Below are 23,205 nucleotides of genomic sequence, written 5' to 3'. Positions count from 1 at the left end.
TGCGGTTGAGGTTTTCAACCGCAAGGCCCGGAGTGATTTTGGCTCTATCAGAGCCAAAATCACTCCCACTGACATCACTAGTGATGTCAGTGGGCCGGCATCTGACGAGAGGCGTTCCCTTGGGAACGCCCCCGTCAGGGAGGCACGCCCCCGGCACACCCACCAAAGGGGGCGTGCTGTCAATCAACATCGACAGCACGCCCCCTTTGATCAGACACAACGAGCGAAGGACATTCCTTTGCTCGTCGCATCTGGCGCATGCGCACGACGGAGCTCCCTCCGTCGTGCGCATGCTCAGTGCAGACCATCGACCCACTTGCAAGCGTACAGCCGCTTGCGAGTGGGTCTGAATCAGGGCCTTTGTCTGCCCCAATTTTACCTGCTCTCGTAGAATTTTTGGTCCATTCCAAAACTACTGTAATCTTTCCCCTAATTATTTCATACCTCACACTCCTGTCACACATATCATTTGTCTCTGGATCCTGCCAGCAAACTACTGTTATTTTACATTGTGAGAGGATTTTCACCACTCAGTAAGAGTGACAGGACAGATATGGGAGAAGATAAAGGGATTATCAGGCATGAAATATGTACTAGCACATTCATAATAACTGGGTAGAGTAGAATCATTTTTTTACACATATCACTCAAAATTTAAATTGCACAAATAATAACTTTCTGTAGTGTAAAGCAAACTCTGCATTTCTTAACTCTTCAACCTGCAAAATCCCTAGTATATGTGTATATATTTTGTGCGCGCCATGGAATACAGAATGGGGCTTATTCAGAGATGTGCGCTAACCCAATTGTGACTCTTCTGCACCGGCGCATGACCCGTACTATTCATGTGCAGTACGAATCTGCGATCCTGCACGCAGTCAGGCTGTTTGTGGATGAGGACGGAGCGGCGACGGCCTCCGTTTCACAAAGCGGAAGCGTGTTGCCACCGTTGGGGAGAGGGAAGAGGCCATGATCTCTGTCGGCTGACGGAGATTTCCTGGCCTCTTTGTGTATAAGCGGCGGTCATCTAGAGTGACCCCATGGTCACTCAGCCGGCCAAGGATCACGTAGATGATCCGCTGCAGCGTTCATGGACGCAGCTTGGATCTGTAATGCATGGAGGAGGCGTGATGTCTCCCGGTGCATTATCATAATAGTGCGATCGCAGCTCCTAAGTGAGTTGAGTTGCAATAGCAACAGCGTCTGAGCCTGAATCTCCCCTGATATGACCTGTGGAAACCTGTTGAATTCATTGCACATTATTTTTTACAGGATATATCTATGTATCCAAGTAGACAGTAATACCTCACCACATTTATGGGAAATAACTTTCTGCTAATATACGTCATAAAGATATTTAACCCTGCGTCAGGCGCAGCTGGCCTGACAGGCGCCACAAAGCTGTTCTCGCTCACCTCTCCGCCGCAAGAGGGCGCAGGGGTCTGCCCCTCCTAGTACCTTCCTATCTCTAGGTGCTGTTTGAAACCTCCCTAGTCAGTTTTCCCGCCGCCTGTGTGGAGTGCAGTAGTGCCCTTCCTGGCCTCTCAGGCTCACTGCGCCCGTACTCGTCCGACTTTTGAAGGTACATATTTATTTTTATTTTCTCACAATTTTGTGTATTTTGCTCATTTTATGAATGAAAATTACAAAGGTTGTGGGTATTTTGTGGAAATATGTAGGTTTGTCCAGGGTGGCCTCTTAGGCACACTGCGCCTCTTAAAATTTAGTAATTTTGGTTTTACTTGCTTTAAGGTTAATAAATGTGGTTTTGTGAATCAGATTTCCATATATTCTCTCTTTGTACATCCTAATGAAGGTCACTGGTCACTTTAAGAATGTTAGAATTTAGTTAATTAGGTGCTAATGACGATTTTATAACAGGCGCCTATCAGACGCACTGTGCCCGAACCTGGGAGTCCCACAGGTGCGCCTGACGCAGGGTTAATTACTCTCTCTTGATAGATAGATCCATATATTCAAATGAGAAATGATACAAATATGCAAAAATAACCACTGTGTTATAAGTGCCTGCAGCAATCATGCAACTGGATGAAATGATGTCAGCCTCCTGGTTACATATTTATAGGTGAAGAACATGCAGTACAACAAACATTTAAACTGGGACATGTCTTATGTGACAAAGCACTCTGATAAGTGAGCGTTTTAACATACAGTCACCAGAAAGCTGTTTTGTTTTCGTTGGAATGGAGTCTTGGAATAAGAGACAGAAATAACAGTTCTGATGGGTCTCTTGTTTTAAGGAACTGGCTATACAGAGAATATGGGACAACGCACTTGGCTCCCTGCTCCTTTCGGAGCAGTGAAAAAACTCGTGGAGACAGTTGATTTTCGGATCAGCTGTCTCCATGCCAGAGCAATGATGAATTGCTCCAGTGCTCGCAGCGAGTAGGAATGTTAATTATCGGGATCCGAACCCCGATAATTAACATAATGAATAGATCCCTAAAAGAGAATATCTCAGCTAAGTCTTTGAGATTACTATACAGAGAGCATTTCAATGCAAATTATTTCGTAGTCAAGTATTCTGTGTATTGCAGGAAATGTTCTAGTCAATGATCAGCTCTGAAACCCACTATAATCAAGAGAGAGAAAGTCATATAGAAGTAAAAATAAGAGGTGTCACCTTTAGATTGTTTATAGTCATGGCCGGAGTGGTCATCTGGTAGGTCTGGCATTTGCCAGAAGGGCCGATAGTCTCTGGGCCGGTTTGAGGGAGCGGAAGTACCCCCGCCCTCCATCCAACGCTGCCGGATACAGGGGGTCGGGAAGAGAGGGGGCGCACGCGAGGACAGACCCCTGTGACTCGTGGCACGCCTCCTTGAAACTAAACCACGCCCCCTTTGAGTACACACGAGCACAGGGCGGACTGCCAGGGCTGATGTACAGCCCCAGTCCATCCCTGTTTATAGTCTAATCAATGACTCAGTGCCTTTAATATGTCATTTTAATAAAAGTATGTAAGCAATGTATTCTGGCCCTGATTCAGAGCCGGACGCTCTGACAGAGCGCTCGCTCTGAATCAGGGCCATCCTTCCTGATTTTAGAGCGGCCTCCTGGCCGCTCGCATAGCTGTGGATGACCAACCACAGCTATAGCGAGTGGCCAAAAAGATGGTCGCGATGGTCAAGACCATCGCGACCATCGGGCTTGCGACGAGAAGGGTAGGGTCTCTTCTGCCGCAAGCCCTGGAGTGCTTTTGGCTCTGTCAGAGTCAAAAGCACTCCCACTGACATCACTTGTGCTGTCAGTGGGGCCAGCCCCAGATGGTAGGCGTTCCCATGGGAACGCCTCCGTCTGGCCAGCCACGGCCCCGCCACACCCACCAAAGGGGGCGTGCTGTCACTCACCATCGACAGCACGCCCCCTTTGTAGCGAGACTTATAGCGACGGCTTGCCCATCGCTATCCGGGTCTCGTGCATGTGCACGACGGAGCCGGGCCCGTCGTGCGCATGCGCACTGGCCCAACATTGACCCGCTTGCGAGCGCTCAGCACTCGCGAGCGGGTCTGAATCAGGCCCTCTGTTCATAGTTGTCTCACACTTCAAGTTATTTCTCAACAAGAATTACATACGGTATATCCTGCTTAGTAGACAATGAGAAAAAAAGGTTTAACAGATGGGAGAATAGACTGGACTTATTCTAACACGTTTGAACCTAGTTGAATTTCCCATCAGAGAATAAAGAAAAACAAATCCTGTCACATCAACATACATCACTATAAATTGGGAACACATGCTCAGGATTCATTCAGAATGGGAAAACAAACATTGCAATCAATTTTCATTACTGAAGAACCTGTAGTATCCAGCTGAGTTATCTTTTATTTAAATTTGTGGAACCGTTATGGGGGGACCAATTCTACTCAACCAATTACAGAATGGCTGATATTGAAATTCTAGTACAAAGAGAAATCCACCACTGTACATCCATGTTGTTCTATATTTTGAGATTATTTTTTTTTATTGAGTACATTTTGTTTTGTATTATATAAAATGAGTTCTAAGGCCAGCCAATTTATTTATTTATTATTCAGCAAACACAAGCGAGGCCACGAAGATTCATCGGGACTACCTCTAATACCTGAACTATTTGCTTCACAAATCAGGAGCTTTCAGCCAACCATTCTGGGAAATCCAGTCGTATCCCGGCATTGCTTTAAAAGTATGAATTTCTAACTGTTGCAGTGTAACACATGCAATTATAAAGCTATATTGTCTATTTTTAACAAGATACTTTGATACTGCACTGTTACATGTTATTTATAAGTTACATTTTTGTAATGTTGTGAGATATATATTTATTAAGACATTGTATATTATTTGCTATAGCAGTCGTAGAAGCTTAATTTAATGTGCTTTTTTATGTTACCAGAACTAGGTTCTGTTACATAAATGATCTATTTTTTAACACTGGCTGATTCTTTCTTTGAATTAAGGTACACCAGCGCAGTTTTCATCTGGCTATTTTTCAGTTATCCGTGACATAGAACCTGATTCCGAGATTTACGCTATAGCAATTGCAACTGCATTCTCTCATGGATCGCAGTTGCTAAAATATGCTAATACTGTACCTTCCACAGCACAGCCGAGCATAGGGACACCAGTTGCTGCCTTCTAATATCCATCCGACGAGGTGCAACAGCATAAACATCGGGACCGTCGATGCACATTGGGCAGTCACACAGCATGTAAGTCAAGTCTGACCAACCGGGGGTCCGCTGATCGGTGAACTCTCTCCTCCGGTCACCTGGTTGCCGGGGCTCCTAGTCTGAGATGCTGGTTTACAGCACAGCTGACCAGGGTCACAGTGCAGCAGCCTTGGCAATCAGCTGACCGGAGGAGAGTGCTCAGCGATCAGCGAACCCCCAGCTTACAGGTAAGTGGGTTTTTTTTTACAGTAATCAAATTGTGGTCTATTTAGACCACAAAGCTGATCACAGAGGGTCGGCACTCGGCTCTGCTCTGCCTGTCAGAGCAGAGCAGTAGTCGGGGAACCAAGTGAAACCCTGTTTGACACCATTTCCAGATGGCGTTGTTATAGCCGGGCTCCCACTCTGTATTTTTTCACAATTTCCCCATTAGTAAATTTGGGCTGATCATGTTTCCCATTACATATATGTGAATGAAAGGGCTAGGAGTAGTTTTTCACGAATTATCATCTAAAGATGGTTGGCGAGAACAAGGCTGTGACAAACAGCAGCAATCTTAGATTATGTATGTTTGTTAAATCCAGAAATGAGGACATAAACCCTTTAGCGAGTGCTAAAGAGGTTTTGCTTCATTGATAAATGAGGGCCTAATTACTATAAATTAGGGATGGGGAACCTATTTTCTGCCGAGGGCCATTTTGATATGTATAACATTATTTGCGGGCCGGGTGGAGGCCACGCCCCCCTCCATGTGACATCACACGGGGGCGGGGCCACAATCGCCGGTGACTACAGCAATGCCCGGAGCATCTAGAGGATGCTTCAAGGAGCCATAAGGGCAGCGGTGTGACCATCTGAAGCATCCTAAGGACGCTCCAGGTGGCACTGCTGCATAGATTCTGGCTGCAGGGTGTCATTCTAGGCAGCCTGCTAGCCGGTAGAGGCTAGTAGAAAAAAGCCCCGAGGACCAGACCAAATGATTCCGGGGGCCTTATATGGCCCCCGGGCCTGAGGTTCCCCATCCCTGCTATAAGTGGTATATGTTTCCTCTATTGATCAAGACCTATGGTTGCCTAGAGACGATGATGCAGTTTTGCTTTCATATTCCAAAATGATCGTCATCTTTAACCGATGTTTCTCACACGGCAATAATGATTATTGCTATATCAGGCTTGTTTAGCATTAATTCCTATTGTAGTTGAAAAAAACGCTGTTGAATTTCCAATGCTTAATAAATCTACCCCCAGGGATTGCTGTAAGGGAATTGATTATATCAGGGCCATGATTTGTGTTTTTTTTTTTGTCCCTTACCCCCTAGTACCGAATAGCACCACCCTTATACTATGGCAAGTGCATATACCTTAATCAGCAGTATCAAACTATGTAAAACACACCTTAATACATGCAAGAAATAAATTGACAACTCACATTAACATACAAGTTTTTTGTAATATTAAAAGCATACCGGTCACCTAGATAACAGAGGCAGCAATTTAGTGATCAATATATAAACGATAAATTCACTGTAATTCAGCGATTGCCCTTTGTGCTCCATGTCCCAGTGATGTCACTAGCTCCTAATGAGTTGATTGGCTGCATTGTCACAATAAGCAATAGCTTAGCCCATAAAAGGACAAAATTTTGAAAGGATAAAAAAAGATTCACAAACATACACGTCATAATTGTGACAATGTAATTAGTGAGTTATAGTCTCAATGAAGACTTTAAACAATTTAAAGACTTTTTTTCCACGGTTTCAGTCTCGGTTGCGACAGTCTTGGTTTTGCTTTATGGCTTCTCTTACGATGCAGGTTCAGTTATGTAATTTGCACAAATCAGTTTACTTCTCTGCAGTGTTAGGGGCCCTTCCAGGATTGAAGAGATAAACATTCATAGTGATTGCCAGGGTGTGTACAGGAGTGGCTGGTAGAGGGAAAAGCAGATGACCCCAGGTCAGAAGCAGGCAACAGATAAAGTCTATAACCTTAAGCAGATAGTCAGGGCTGTGCAACAACCTGCTGGGTTACACCCTGCTGGAAAAGATCCAGATGATCTGGTTCATCAGGCCAAAATAATTTGTGTTTAGACGCAGCCCCATCTCTCGCCTGATGTGGAGGCATGAATTATTCCTCCACACTGCCATCCACAGGAACATATGCATCGATGTATCACCTTCTATACAGTGTTTACTATATGCTAGCTGGGATACCCGGCAGTGTCGGGGTTAAAGACTGGACCCTGAAGGACACCTCATTTTTTTACATTACTGACGCCTATAACCTGGATAACTATGCAAATTAGAAGTAAATGACAGTGCAGACAGCGTATTCTCATACCATTTGCAATGGGGTATATTAGAAGCAGACTGACTTACAGGACAGAAATCAGTATAGCTTCCACAATCACTTGGGTTTCAGAAATCACTGCAGAACAGAGGGGGTGATTCAGCTGCAGACGGATATGCTATCGCAGCTACTAACATGATAGGTGTAATATGGTAATGCACCAGTAGGCATTATGCCTCCTACATCCGAACTGCATCAAAGGATGCAGCATCAGATCATCTGCAATCCCTTCGGCCAGCTAAGTGACCATGGGGGTCACACAAGCCAGCCACCACAGATGAGTAAGAGGCCAGGAAATCTCCGACAGCCAATGTTTTCAATCTCCCCTGTTTTCAGAAATGGAGGCCATCGCCACCCCCTCCCTGCCCTGAAATGGTGGAAGACTGTTAATCACTGACAGTCTGCAGCCGGACTGCGTGCGGGATCGCCGACCCGTGCTGCACATGTGCAGTACAGGCAGGGGCGTATCTATAATGGGCGCAGGGTGTGCAGTCCAGGGGGCCCACACCGCACACCCTGCACCCATATAGTCTTATAGAGCCATCGCTCTATAAGAGCAGCGGCCATTTTCCCAGTGACTCGCGCATGCACAGTACTGCTGTCCCCGGGTATGCAGTGCAGGAGCCATTTTCTATCTGCGTGATCCTTGTTCACTGTGTCCGCAGCTGAATCACCCCCCTGAAATCACGCTGCAGACTAACATTGAAGACCATGTCTAACAGGGCTGCTATCCAAGGGGGAATGCCGGGACTGGAATCCCGTTCCCGCAAAGAAGGAATCAATCTTCCATGCTGTTTGTAATCTCCATATACTAAGCTTTGCCAGGATCAAATATTGTGGATTGATTATGCTGTCTGCCACAGTCTAAATGTATCAAGTGCTGAGCTGTTCATGAGCCTGCCAGACACTGTGACAGTGTGTGTATGAAGCCAGCCCCTCAGCCCTAGAACCTATGTATATTAAGAGTGTCCCAGTTTTATAGGAATGTGTGACAGTGTGTGGCCCTGATGAGTTCAAACCTAGGCAAAAACCTAATCCTGGTCAAAGACATACATACACACACTTTCTTGCTTAATATAATATATATATATATATATATATATATATATATATATATACACACACACACACACACACACACACACACACTACTGTGCAAAAGTTTTAGGCAGGTGTGGAGAAAATGCTGTAAAGTAAGAATGCTTTCAAAAATCGATGTGGTAATAGTTTATTTTTATCAATTAACAAGTTGCAAAGTGAATGAACAGAAGAGAAATCTAAATCAAATCAATATTTGGTGTGACCACCCTTTTCCTTCAAAACAACAACCAAATTCTTCTAGGTACACTTGCACAAAGTCAGGGATTTTGTAGGATTATAGTCAGGTGTATGATTAAACAATCATACCAAACAGGTGATAATGATCATCATTTTCATATGTAGGTTGAAACACAGTCATTAACTAAAACAGAGACAGCTGTGTAGGAGACTCAGGGGTCTATTTACTAAGCAGTGTTAGGAGACAGACTGAAGAGTGATAAGTCTGTGATAAGGTGCCAGCCAATCAGCTCCCAACTGTCATTTTTCAAACACAGCCTGTGAGATGGAAGTTGGGTGCTGATTCGCTGGCACCTTATCACTTTTCACTCTGTCTCCTAACACTGCTTAGTAACTAGACTCCTTAAACCTGAGTGAGGAACAGCCAAACTCTGCTACAAAGGGGAGGTTGTGGAAGACCGTTTTAGGTCACAGAAATGGAAGTGACTGAAGTCAAGAGTTCATAAACCATCCCCAACGTCCAGCAGCAGGAGCGGATAAAAGCTCTACTTCTGAGGTGTCAGACCACCAGGGTTGTCAGCGTATCAGATGAAAGTTCTGAACAGGAGAGAAAACTGCGGCAGCATGAGACCGTGCACTGGTCTCTCTGCAAGTCTTGTGCTCTGGGTGTTGAGTGGTCACGTGTCAATGCGTACATATTTTTTATTAGTCCACATACTCCAGGTGAGTGCTTAGTACATATTATCTGCATAAACAAACTATTTTTGGAGACAGGACATCTCCAGTACTAAGCTGCTCCCGCACTTGCGATACCCCTTGTTGAGCACTGATCACAATTACCATATATCTATAACACCTGCAGAGATATTCACTGCCATTCATAACAGAGCATCAGTGCTCTACTGGAGGACCACACCGAGGGACTAAACCGGGACTTGCTTACATTGAGCTGTGGTGACTACTCAGTGATGCCCTCTGGTGAACACTGCAGCTGTGAGTGTCTGGAAGCAGCCCGTATCCACTGAACATACCGTGGAGATCCTCCACACTACGTGACTGGATGTGTTTCTACGATGAGGGCCACCTCTATTACCTACAGCTATTGGCAACTAAGGAGTCTAGGATTAAAAAGCCGGAATACCACTGGTAATTTGAACTCCTCACGCTTAGTAGGAATTGTCCACATGAACTCTTGGTTTAGAGACTTTTTATCATCATTGGCAGATATCAGTAGTGATTTACAAGCTTTCTATATGGTGTCTTTGTAATTGATGGAGACCTACTGCTTAATAGATGTGCAGTTATATATTAACTTTATATTTAGTGAGGTTTCTATTTGTCACTTTTATTTATATAAAGTGTTTTTTTATATATATAAATTGCATCTTGATTTCTTTTTAACCAGGTCACATAGCGTGATGTTACACAATGTAATCTGTTTGTGACCTGGACCCAGTTCCAAGATACTCCAGTCCCTAACAGCTGTCAGTAACTTTGTGAGGATCAGTACTCAGTCAACTCTGTGTGATGTGGTCTGACACAGAGTTAGTAAAAAAAACACCTGGTATGTCTACAGAAATGATTACACTCCCCATTATCTCTCCCACTCATTATTATGTTGTCAGCCACCACTTTAAGGTTTATTCTGGAGCTACTCACTCCAAATAGGAAGCCTTAAATTCTCCCTACAACTACAATTAGGTTATCATTACCAAAATTAATAACCTGTAGTACAGATATGTAGCATGGATAAGCTGAATCCACAGGCAAAATGGATCCTATAACTATCACAGAGACCAACGTTATTAATTGAAGATTAATATGAGAAAGATACAATGCTGAAAGTATATACAAAACAATTAATAAAAATTGCATACATAGATAGTCTTAGAGTTTATGGCCCTTTTTGATAAGGGCATGCTTCCACTCAGGTATGGAAGGGTGACACTCCCCAGGCCAACTTCATGTTGGTGAAAGGGCAAGCTTGGTATGTATAAAACCCCATATTTTTGCCATTATCTGGATGTTGGATTATTAGCTGGCAGTCCTAATGAGATATGCATAAATCTGCCATCCTAATTACATGCCATCTTCTCAAACAAATAATTAACCCTTCAGCTGGATATTATACATTAAATTGTCATTTGCAGGCTACAACGCTGGTAATTAAAATAAAAACACTTAATAAACAAAGGGTTACATGTTGCGAATTACAAAAGTCAGGTTAGATTTGCTCTAATGCAGTGTTTCCAAACCCATTCCTCAGAGAGCACTAACAGTGGGGATGTATTGAATTTACCAGCGGCCAGGATGCTGGCCGGCGAAAGCCTGACTTGAGATTAAAGATAGGCGTCAAAATCCCGATGCCTATCTTTAGCCCAACGCCAAAATTCCAACAGCCGCCATCCTGAATGAAGGTAAGCAGGTCAAGTTAGGTGTTAGCAGCAGGGGAGGGGGGGGCATTAGGTTTAGGGACCCCTGGGGGGAGATTAGACACCCCTGGGTGGGTTAGGTTTAGGGTGCGGGAAGGAGGGGGGTTAGGCACTACAGGGGGGAGGTTAGGGTTAGACACCACTAAGGGAGGGTAGGGGGGTGGGGAGAAGGGGAGGGTTAGGGTACTCACTGCCCCTGTCTGGATCTTCAGCCATCAGGATTTGAAACGGCGGATATTTAGCCTCCGGTATTTCATACCCATCCCCTAACAGTGTATTTATTGCTGGTTGACACATTTTAAAAGATCCACAGGTGGAGCTAATTATTTCACTTGTGATTCTGTGAGGAGACCTGGAAAACATGCACTGTTAGTGCTCCCTGAAGAATGAGTTTGGGAAACACCACTCTAATTTATGTCTGGCACTTGTGGGGATGTTATAAAAGTGATCGCTGGGGTCCATTAAGGAAAATGTTCCACAGGAAATGGTTTGGAATTGTTAAAGTGGTGTGGCCCATAGTAAGCAATATGAATTCATTGAATTGTGTAATTTTTGTTCTATTGCACTTTTGGAATATGAAAGCAACTGATTAGTTGCTACTGGCAATACTTCCTGTATTTATAAAATGTATGATTCAATCTGAGGACAGCAGTGACCCTTGAAAAAAAACCCTTCCCCTATAATGCCTCTTTCAGCTGTAGCCACGCACACTGAAATCTGTAAGTGAAGATATTGTTAAGTGAAATTAGTTACAATAGTATATTAGGACCGAATCAACAGCTGTCGCGCTTCCTGTTTTATATAGTATTTTTATACTTGCTTGCTCTTAGGAGTTAACCATTCATGTGACCACAGTGCATTTAGGCTACATTGACATTTCTAAGAACACGCTTAGATTAAAAAAAAAAATACAAAAATAAATTTTTGCACCCCGAGTGTATTGTATGGCAAAGGATATCCTAAAAAAAAAAAAAAAAAAACCAAAAACAAATAATTCATCAAACGCATTTAAATGTAATCATCCATTCCCTTTACCTATTCCAGGCTAAAATGCCAGATTACAAACAGAGATTTGAGAGAGTTTCAGGTTTCGCAAAGAAAATAAGAAATGTATGGGTGGAGAACCACATGAAAACAAGCCAAAACCTCATTGTTTTTTCTTCTGTCTGGTTAACAGCTAAATGAACTGCATGGTAAGCAGCATTGGTTTACACGGTTTGGTTCTCTGTGTGAATTGGGTTACATGTAAACACTTTGCTTAAACGATTATCATCATGTTGATAAATGTTATAGCTCATCCTTGTTACTTTACAGACATTAGGTTGTGCATGTGTACTAACGGATGGCCCAGTGTCAGTGTCTCCTGTTGACCATACCTCAGGCCAACATTCAACTTTCCCCTCTGTGCATCAACATCAATTATTTTCCACATTTAAGAGATTCAACATTGTATTAATAGTTCCACCAAGACCCTACAGTAATAGCTTCTACATTTACAGTAATAGTGATCATCTTCACATTACACTAACACCATCAGTAGTATAAACATAACATTATAACCACTGCGTATTACCTAACATATTATGTAGCACTAGACATTGAGGGATCACAGCACAAATGACATACAATGACAAAACAAGGGAAAGATGGACCTGGCCAAATGAGCTTACACTCTAATACTGTAGGTGTGTGTAACGCTAGCTATACATATACAGCAATAGCTGATGGAGGGAAAAGTGCATGTGGAATTTATAAGGCAACCAGTCCGGAGTGGAAAGAGACAGCAGAAGGTGGAGACACGAAAGATGAATTTAGAAATCTAGAGCGTTAACTGCTGTCAATCATAACAGTCTACAATTTTCTTTAAATGAAACTCCTTCCTCTTCTGGTTCCTGCAGCATGGGTGGTTATCTTCCAGCTTAGAGTATTTCTTTGGCACGCGGTCAGACCAGGAAACAGCGCCACTTTCCATGTTTGGTAGTAGCTGCTACCACCAAGAACGCACAAAAGGAGGAAGAGAGATAACAATAGCTATTTTAGTAGCAGTAGACAGATACGAGATCCTCTGTTCCTCACGTCTTCTCTTCCGGTCACTTGGTTAACATGGTGCCTCTGAGCAGCTGGGCAGAGCGTGTCATTAGGTGTTTAATTGCTGGTTAGCGGGCTCAGCTTCCAGAGTAGTCACTAATTTGTAATCTGCGGCATAAAAGCTTGATGCTAGTTTGTAAAAAGTAATGGGTGGGTGTACCTTCCACCCCACAAATTACTTTTTTTTTTACAAATGAATACAGAAAAGCGAATCCAAACCCGCTGGGGGATTAGGGTTTAGAAACAGATGGACATTGAGTGCGTTTTACAAAGCAGCATAAAAAATAAAAGCGCTGTAATACTGTATCTTGCCCCGCAAAACATCAGCGATGACCATCCGTTTCAAAGGGCCGAAGGTAAGTAGAAGGGATGGAATGAGGGTAGGCAATGGGGGGGGGGGGGGGGTAGGATACCTGGAATACAAACACATCCAAACTCAGGGGTTACGAGTTGAACAGAGCCCCCCCCCCCCCCCCCCCCCCCAACTTCGGATCTCAAAATGAAGCAGAACATCATCTTCCCGGCGCTGGATCTCACATTTTTGGATTGAATATAAATAGGTCCCTCCCTTGTGATTGGCACCATTTCACACAGGAGATCAGAGGGAGAGGGTGTGGACTGTAGCACTGTTACTTTCAAGCACAAAAATGCCATTAGGAGCACTGTGTTATTTTAAGAAGAAAAAAAAAAAAAAAAACACTATTAGGTGCATTGTGTCAAAGGGGCACTGTAAAAAAAACACCACAGGAGCACTGTGTTAAAAAATGTTTTAAATAAAACTGTTGTGTATTTGTGTTCATTATGGGCTGTCTAGGAGTACTGGTGACTGTTTTTGTATATACATTTTTATTGGTTATTGCTCTAACATTACTACATTACTATTTTGCAACACATTTTTAATTAGAAATAATAGAATTATGGAGCATATTTCATACTATTGGTAGAAAGAACAAGAAAATACAAGGCAACATCTCAATTTTGGATTTTATTAATTGATTAATCAATTAGTAAAATCCACTACATACTCCACCTCCATTTCCCTGTACTGCCCTTGGACGTGAGCTAGTTCCCTCATACTCAGACTCTCTGGTGCACCTCATAAATGTACTACAGGGGTGTGTTACCCAATGAGGGAGGAGGGGGGTAGTATGGCCTTCTCAGTTGCTGCAAAACAGCTCTTGCAAGGCAACATCTCTATTTTATTTTTTTCAATTATTCAATGGATTGATCATTCTTTTTACCTGCCTTCCACTACATACTCAACCTCCAATATTGAATAAATGTGTAATAATTTTCAAAAACCTATTATAGTAAGTTTGGAATATTCTTTCCTATTTACATGTGAACATCTTCACATATAAATCGAAAACATCCAGTCAATATATTTGACTTAGCAGGGAAGAAATACATAACCTCCATCCATTGAAGGAAAGTAATTATATTTAAAATACATGTATAGTTTTTTATTTTTCATATTGATGAATGTACCCTTGCTTTGGGACAAGTTCATCTGATATTAATATCCTGCATTCAAGTTTTAGTAGGTTGATTTAGTCCAAAAGTTCTATTGCCAGGGCCCTTTTCAACTTTTTAGAGGCTATATATGTATTTAGGCTCCAGGGTGGGACGAGAATCCAACCTAGGCAGGGAGAACTTGAAGCGCCTAGTAGTGTTTTAAAAGAAGTACATATTTTATCTAACACAAGAGCTGGGGGGGGGGGTATGAGCGCCATTTCGGCTCGCCTGTCAACCACACAAAGATCCAGCTGATCCTTCCTTGGGGAGTTTAATAAACAATCCCCAGCACCAGCGTTTGGAACAGACTTCTTACTTTGCAATGGTGAATAATATGACTTCTTCTGAGATTTCTTCTATAAACCAAGGTGGCTGTCAAACCACGTGTGCTATTTTTATCACTGCAATATTAAACAGAAGATAATTATTCCAAAATATAAAAACAAACATATGACAGTCATCAGGGTTCAACTGCGGAATTGTAGAATATTTATAAGCAATCAATATTGATTGTGTGCTAATTGCACAGAATTGGTTGCCCTTATGTCATACAACCTTTGAGAGCACAGGCGTGTGGTTCACGTGGTACGATGACGGAATTGCATTTTTCTTGTAATCCTATAATCTACGCTGGGCCATTATAACGATACAAAACTGAGTTATTACATTCCATCATATATTATGACTTCGTTGAACTAGAACCATCTTTCGGCTTGCTGTATCTACACTTACTTTATTTCATTATGTGTGTGCAACATATAATGTGATCATGCATTGCGTAATGTATGGGACAGGACACATGTGCAATAGTGTAACGTAATATACAATGTGATTTTACTGGTACATGGAGGGAAGATGGATGTGTGACATGTCAGAAGGCAATGATTATCTCAGTGATCCCTACACTTTATACATAAATTAATAACAATAGGCACACAGAGGAGCAAGAACAGATTTAGGGGTAAATTTACTAAAATGAGAGTTTTTAGAAGCAAATTTAAAAGTGATGTTGCCCATAGCAACCAATCAGATTCTAGCTATTATCTTCTAGAAGGTGCTAGTTAAATGTTAAGTAGAACCTGATTGGTTGCTATGGGCAACATCACTTTTAAAACTCACTTCTAAAAACTCACTTTAGTAAATTTACCTTAGTCACAAGATGACACTGAAACAGACTGATAAAGTGATCTGCTTTTCTGAAAACTGGGTAGGTTAAGAGGGTCTATTTATTAAAGCTATAAGCTTAAGTGACCCTGTAGTTTATGAAACATCTACAGAAGAGAAATCACAGAAACCACCTCAACTAAGCTAACACTGCAGGACACAGTCCCCATTATTCTCAATGGGCACTGTGGTACTCTCAGGCAGCCCTTGCGAAGGGTTAATTCCATTCTAGATGGAAATGAGCAGTTCGGTTTGGACCCTGTTACATTCGGATCTGAAAACTTCATCTTATTGGCTATCTGGTTGTCACTCGTTTTGGATAGCCAATAAGATGATGTTTTCAGATCCATATTTGCGTTAAGTTGGCAAAGAGAACCTAGTTAAAACTGAAGCTCTCATCTACAATTCTAAAGCGGTAGAGGCAATAGTTTACAAAACACGGCCATTTATGGTATTTGATGGAACTCCTCCGCTCCCTCTTTTGTCCGAGTGACTTCCCAAACGGTATATAAAAAATAAATAAATAAATCCGAACTGGATAGGAAACCTTGTCTGCCTTATGGTGCATACACACGGTCAGATTTTTCTTCAGATCTGAATGATAACAATTTAAAAAAATTTTCATATCTGAAGGAAAATCTGACATATCTGTCAGATGAACGATTTGAACGATGCGCGTTCCCGATGGTCAGATAACAATATCTGACATCTGATGTGTTTGCAGTCATACTTGGACGATTCCATTCGTTTTAATGCAGTCAAAAAATTGTTCAAATCTTTGGTAAAATCGTTCATCTGATAGATCTGACAGTGTGTATGCACCAATAGAGTATTTAAAAGAAGAGTAATTATTGCTGAGTATAATCCATTGTTTACTTCTTCAAATACTCCATGGAAGTCCCTACAATGGGATGTATCAAGCAAGTCAGAGGGGGGCATCACAATACCAAGTCACATGTCAAGTGTTGCAAAATCAACAATGTATAACTGGCTATGTGGGGACATGTCTCCCAAACTGGAAGTCAGTAGATTATTAAATATCCAGATGATAATGACTAGAAATACGGCCTTACAAAGCTCTGTTCCACGGGTTTGAGCTGTCTTTGCCCAAGAGGTGGCCTCTGCTTGAGAAACGTGTTAGCTTAGAATCCCTGGAACATGTCCATTTTCCTTGCAAGCCTATGTGATCACTTCTCTTATAGATTTATAAATTACCTGTTTGGTAGGAGAACATCCTTCCTGAGGTCACATCACAAGCACAAATAATCGTTCTGTAGGTTCTGACTCAGAGGTAAATATATAGTGATCACTCTCACAAGATGAAAACAGCTTTTCTTTTCATTCACGGTCTCTTAATAAAAATACAGTAATTCCAATTCCTGGCTGTTATCAGAAGCAGATACTACTTGGTAGGAAGTTATATTGTTTCTCAGGACTACATTATTATTATTATTAAAAAAAAATAAAATCATTCTTTGCCCCATTGTGCTTGTATTCTCAAACACATTTCCAAGATGTAATTGCCACTAGGAAAACACATTGTCACTATCAACACTTTACTCATTGGTTTAAACAGTGAATCCGTAATCCTTGCGTATGAAGTTGAGATCCCCTAGAGCAGGCTTGGCCAACCTGTGACTCTCCACCTGTCAAATTACAAGTCTCAGCATGCCCTGTTACAGTTTTGCTATTAGGGAATGCTAAAACTGTTGCAGGGCATGCTGGGACATGTAGTTTCACAACAGCTGGAGAGCCACAGGTTGGCCAGGCCTGCCCTAGAGCCATAAACGACCTTATTGAGGGACAAATTCTATTCAGTTTGGAAGAAGCGAATAAGCAATTCCTCTGAAGCAAATTTGGTCCCCAGGGAAACACTTAGTGCTGACACTGGTACCTTGAGTGTGGAAGAAAGATCCATCCGGAGTCTACCCTGTAGAAACAAAGTAAATAGTAACTTATGTTAGATAGATTCTGGCTGCACCCCATGAGAATGAACTTTCTCCAAATCCTAAGGGAGTGGTATATTTGGTTTACATTCATAACGTCAAAAAGCATCCCATCGACATTAACTACATCAACATTCATCATGTTGACACTGATAAAATTACAAAACGTTCCTGGCGGTCCAGTGGTGACTTACCTGCTGATGAGAACTTCTGACTCTACCTATGGTGCTTCCAGCAGTGAAAATACCTAAACCTACCCCTCCCCTCTTGTAGCCTACCGTAACCCTCCACTGCCGCAGCCTAAGCCTCCAGTTCCTGAAGAATGGCAATATGGCTGCTTCCCAAATTCTAATACCCTATTAAATCTTGCATACAAGTATAAGCACCAACTTTGATAACCAGTTGTTTTGTAGCTTTCCCCGACCATGTGCCTTGAGCTGTTTGAAGAGCTCACCTACTATCATTCTATAGCACTCGAGTCAGTCGTGCGTATTAGCCATTTTGGATCGAACAGAGCCATATATATATATTTTTTTTGTGGCCATTCTATCTTCTGAGATTGATCCAGAGAAATTGGTCAGTGACCCCACAGCGTTAAGAGACATAGCTGAAGATTGTACATGTGAGGAGTCTCTGGGGAGGAGCACTGAATCATGAGAGAACTTCCCAAGGGTCCCTTGTTCTGTATGGTATTTATATGTTATTTTTCTTGTTGTGAAGGAACCACTTGATTTATTGATGGAATCACGATCCAGCGATATTTATGTAGCAGTTATCACTTGTGACATCCTGGATGGATGACACCAGGATGTCATCCAGTTATGGCCGCAACTTGACACCTTATCTTCATTACATTAGTACTGTACCCTTTATGACTTTTTTTTGGAGATGAAGCCAGGCTGAAGGGCAATATTCTGTATTGAAAAGGAACAGAAAAGAAAGCATCCTCACTATCCACTGATTCCATGCAAAACTGTTATTGATACACATTTTGAGCCTCTTCATATCGAAAATACTGCCAGAAGCCCCTGTGGTTTATTGACAAGGAATAGATTAAAGTATAAAGCCTTTGGGGTATATTTGCAATGGTGCAGGGTTATAGAAGTAGTGATGTTGCACATAGCAAACAATCAGATTCTAGCTCTTATCTTCTAAAAGGTGCTATATAAATAAGTAGAATCTGATTGGTTGTTATGGGCAACTTCTCTCGTCTCTTAGCGGTCTCTGCTTAGATAGGACAATAAAGGGAAAGAGGAGGAGTTTATTTTTAAAGGACCCGTCTCTAGCTGTTTACAGTAGAGATTTTATATACACACACACACACAGACACAAGTTTTAAGAATGACAAGTATTGGTTTACACAAAGTTTGCTGCTTCATGGTTTTTAAACCTTTTTGTCATATGTTACTATGGTATACCAATGTAAAATTACAAGCATTTCATAAGTGTCAATGTAATTGTCAATAAAAGCCTTTCAGTTTATGCAAAGAGTCAATATTTGCAGTGTTGACCCTTATTTTTCAAGATATCTGCAATTCGCCCTGGCATGCTGTCAATCAACTTCTGGGCCACATACTGACTGACGGTCGCTCATTCTTGCCTAAGCAATGCTTGGAGTTTGTCAGAATTTGTGGGTTTTTGTTTGTCCACCAGCCTCTTGAGGATTGACCACAAGAACAGCATCATCTACTGTATGAAAGTACCAGGTCATTCCTTGAAGTGGATGGCTAAGACCCCAACGGGTTCCATACCTGAAACAGCGTGCACAAGTGCACCAAAACACGGAGGCTGAAGATTGGGAAAAAGTTACAGTTCTGGCTGATAACTGGTGTAATGTTCTCTTGGCACAAATTAAGCCCCACAATAAGAATTGAGCATTGCTTGTAGGCTGTCCTGTGGGCAAAGGTGGGTACTGTTCAGTACTAGAAAGGTTTCCAGGTTTTCCCACAAATTAAATTTACAGAAGGATAAAAGAACCTCTTGTCATTCCATGAGAATGCAAGTGATGTACCCTATACCAATACTTCCTTCCTCTCTACCTTATGGTAAACACCTCCTGTGATTAAGCAGAGCATCAGATGAAGATTACAAACCTAATGATGTTGAATAGTGGGTTAAAATGTACGAGGAGTTAGTAAAACGCGGATTAACACATCGTATATCTTGCATGAGCGCGCACAACTTTTCTTGCTGGTGGAGTGGAATGAGTGGGTGATAACTGGCTTTTGCATACAGGCCAAATTTAGTGAGGGTGTGTCAATGAGAATTTGGACTGTGCCGCCCTGTGCATACGCATAAATAAGCACATTTTCAGATCGATATTTTGCACCAATGATAGCGGTGGTTCAAGGGCGTACTGATCAGAGTGATGGCTAAGAAACAGATGGGGAGCCGTCCGGCTGCAGAGATGCATGGACCTCAGTATACACACGCGTTTCGCTCTGTGCATGCAATGCGGGAGCGATAACTGTAGACTTGGGTTGAATTCTACATCAATCCCAGTGTTGTGCAATCTTGCATATTAAATGTGATAAATGCATTACATATACCAGTGTGTACGTAGTGTGATTGGAAACAGCTGTCCGTTCATCGCTCTGATAAATAACCTTTTGAGATTTATGATCAAATTATACTCCACAGACCGCTGTAAAAAATGTGCATTCCAAGAAATATATGCATTTTCATTTTACATTCTTTAAAAGTATATTATTGTTCTATTATTATATTATTTGTGACTTGGCAATAAAGTGACGATTTATTCTGGTGTTAGGCCGATGCTTTTTAAGCAAGCTATGTTCCAGCCCTGAAGTGTTCATGCTTACAGATGTTTCTTCAAACCCTTATCCTCAAATCGCACCACATAGACCCATTTGGTTTGCCATGAGTTTTGTAACTCTGCCGCTCCGTGCGTCTCGTCACTTTTACAAAATATGCATCTGATTCGCATCACTAATGTAATAAAAGCACAAAGTACAGGTACGCTGGATACTGAAGATAAGCTGGGTAAAGAGGCAAATGACAGAGGGCCGATATCAGTGAGCCACGCATCTGTGTGCTTAACCTGCGGCTTTATACCAATTCCTTTGCAACAAAAATACCAATCCTAAATGCCGCAATGACACAAACATCAGGAACATGTAAGGAAGTCCAGGAATCGCTACATGTGGCAGAAAGTGTAGGTCACACCAGGTGACTCAAGAAAAAGTTCAGCGATTTAATAGCTCATAGAATATAATACACGCTCAGGGTCTGCTCACATATAGGAGCAGATTCAAACCTGTGGCAAAAAACCCTCTGACCTGAGCTACCCAATTAGTGCCCCTACCACGCGCAGTAAACCCCAGAGGATGCACCTAAATCTGTTTTTTTTTTCTCCTTGCAGCATCAACGAGTTTCATAACTTTTGTTGTCGTTTGGCGTTTATTAAAAAAATATATATATTTTTACAACAAATTTGCAATAAAAGTAAATCTGAGGACCGTACATAGCCACCGCAACTTTGGGATTTCATCCACTGGATTTAAAATGGCAATAATTTTAAATACAAGCACATCTGGTTCTGTATTTATTATTGCCCCTTTAAATTAAGTGGCTGAAACCGCCAATGACATAGTGGTTTTGAAAAGTGCTGCACAGTAAATTCACCCCTAAACCTCTGTTAATAGCAACTTAAGACCTACACTAAAACAGCAGTGCCAAATGTACAGCTCACAACAGCCGTTTTCTCATAGTCTGTCACTGATCATACACAGATTGTAGAGGAGCACTGTTAGGAGGACATCAGGAACGCAATGACAGAACATCAGTCACTGATATATTTAAATATTGCTCTTAAGGCCGTGTCATAACGTATTGGACCTGATGCAGTCCAATACGTTGCACACCAAAAAAGCCGCACGCAAGATCAGCTGAGGTGTACCATGAGTGTCATTTTCACATGTCTGTTTACGCCAGTCACACGTCACATACATCCTTGCTTTTAACTATTTGTATTGTATCAATAAGACTTCAGAGACCTTGTAAAAACAGAAAAAGAATGGAAAAAGAATGGAAAAAGAAACTAAAAGCGTCGATCAGAAAAAAAAAACAGAAGCGAATCACTGATGGCGACGACCACCATCCTGTACACCTGCCACTCATTACCCGCATATAGGGCCCAATTCAAAATGGCTTGCAAACCTGAATGGTTTTCGCACAAGTCCTATGGTGGGAGGACTGGGGGTGGGGAGGGCCAGTATTCCCAAAAACAGGAGCGTGTTGCCCCCGTTTTCTGGGAGTGCTTAGACCAGGGTCTGCGCCTTTCAATGCAGATTTCCAGGCCTCGGCTACGGTTCTGTGGCGGCAATCTGAGTAACCCGAGGGATCTTGCACAAGCATGCAGAAGGAGTGTATTTACACCAGACTTCTCCGGTTCATTAGCATATGTTAGCAACGCTGAGGAGTCTAAGGATGCAGCAGTGGTGCTAACAGCATCCACCTCTTAATCAGGCCCATAATGCAGCTCTCTCATTGAATACATATATATTCAGTACTGGCAGCATGTAAGCGGAGGCTAGGAACATAAAGTAATGTTATAAGGTACAGGATGGCGTATGCACGGCAATAATATAAAGTAGATGGCTAACCATGCTTAACAATGTTCCTGGTTTGTGAGTAGAAGTTGCCCATTTAGAAGCTGTAAAGTGAGATTGACCAGATCTATTCATGTTTTGTGGGTTCATTGAACAATCATGTAGCCGGTACTCAGTGTGCAATATTAAAGTTTATGCACTGTGACACAAGTCATACAAAAATAGACAAGTTTTTACCTATTACTGGGTATCAGCTGCAGCCCCATAACACGACAGAATGTGATCACCAGCCTAAGCTGCACTAACAGTATGTGATAACCAGCCAAAAGACAGCAAAAAGGTGAAATGAACAATACTGTGAAAATATTATAAGAAGTAACTCGGCAAATAAATCTTTTTGATAAAAGGTGAAACCCGAATGTATTTACAAATAAGGTAAAGCACAGCAATTACTAGGGGGACGATTCAATTTTCCGCAAGGTTCTGTAGCAGGCTCGCTATGTAAAAATTGAGTGATAGAATAGGCTTCATTTGCTCATTTTTCATCACACCAACTTGAGATTATTTTAGCACTACCATAAACACGCGGGGCTACTGGGGACTGGGTCCTCTCTGTTAATTGAATCGCCCCTTTAAAACTTAAAAAATAGCTTGCAAAACAAAAAAAAAAAATATGATAAAAACTATTAATTTCTAGCCATAAATATATATAGGTAACTTAAAAAAAGAAGGTAAAGTGTAAATTCTAGGACCATACACTAGTGCTTTCCACCTAATCATGGCAGAATGTTGCACATTTTACAGGGCAACTATACAAAAAAGTACATGTTGATCGAGAACGATTTTAATCACCTACTGTAAACGTATGCATGACAAAGATGTCCATGCCTTGACATTAGTTATAGGCCTACAGATGTGTCCACATACATCTATCCTCCGTGCGCTACAAGTCGCGCCACACAACGCAGGAGCTCCGTATGACTTGGTAGCGCAGAGCGTATTTTTGTGCGACTTTTTACCTTCAAATTGGTCTTATTTGCACAGCAATGAGAATAGATGGCACAAGCAGCTTCTGCTGATTACAATGGTATGTTCTGTGGGTGACTGCGGTGGTATCTGCATGCGGAACGCTACGTTACAGTGTTACAGCCACTGACACTAATGTAGCGTTTCACATGCAGATACAGCCGCAGTCG

This window comes from Taudactylus pleione, unplaced genomic scaffold (genome assembly GCF_031769625.1).
Source record: "Taudactylus pleione unplaced genomic scaffold, aTauple2 ptg000302l, whole genome shotgun sequence".
In the NCBI taxonomy this organism is placed as follows: Eukaryota; Metazoa; Chordata; class Amphibia; order Anura; family Myobatrachidae; genus Taudactylus; species Taudactylus pleione.
Note: the sequence above shows the minus strand (reverse complement) of the source record.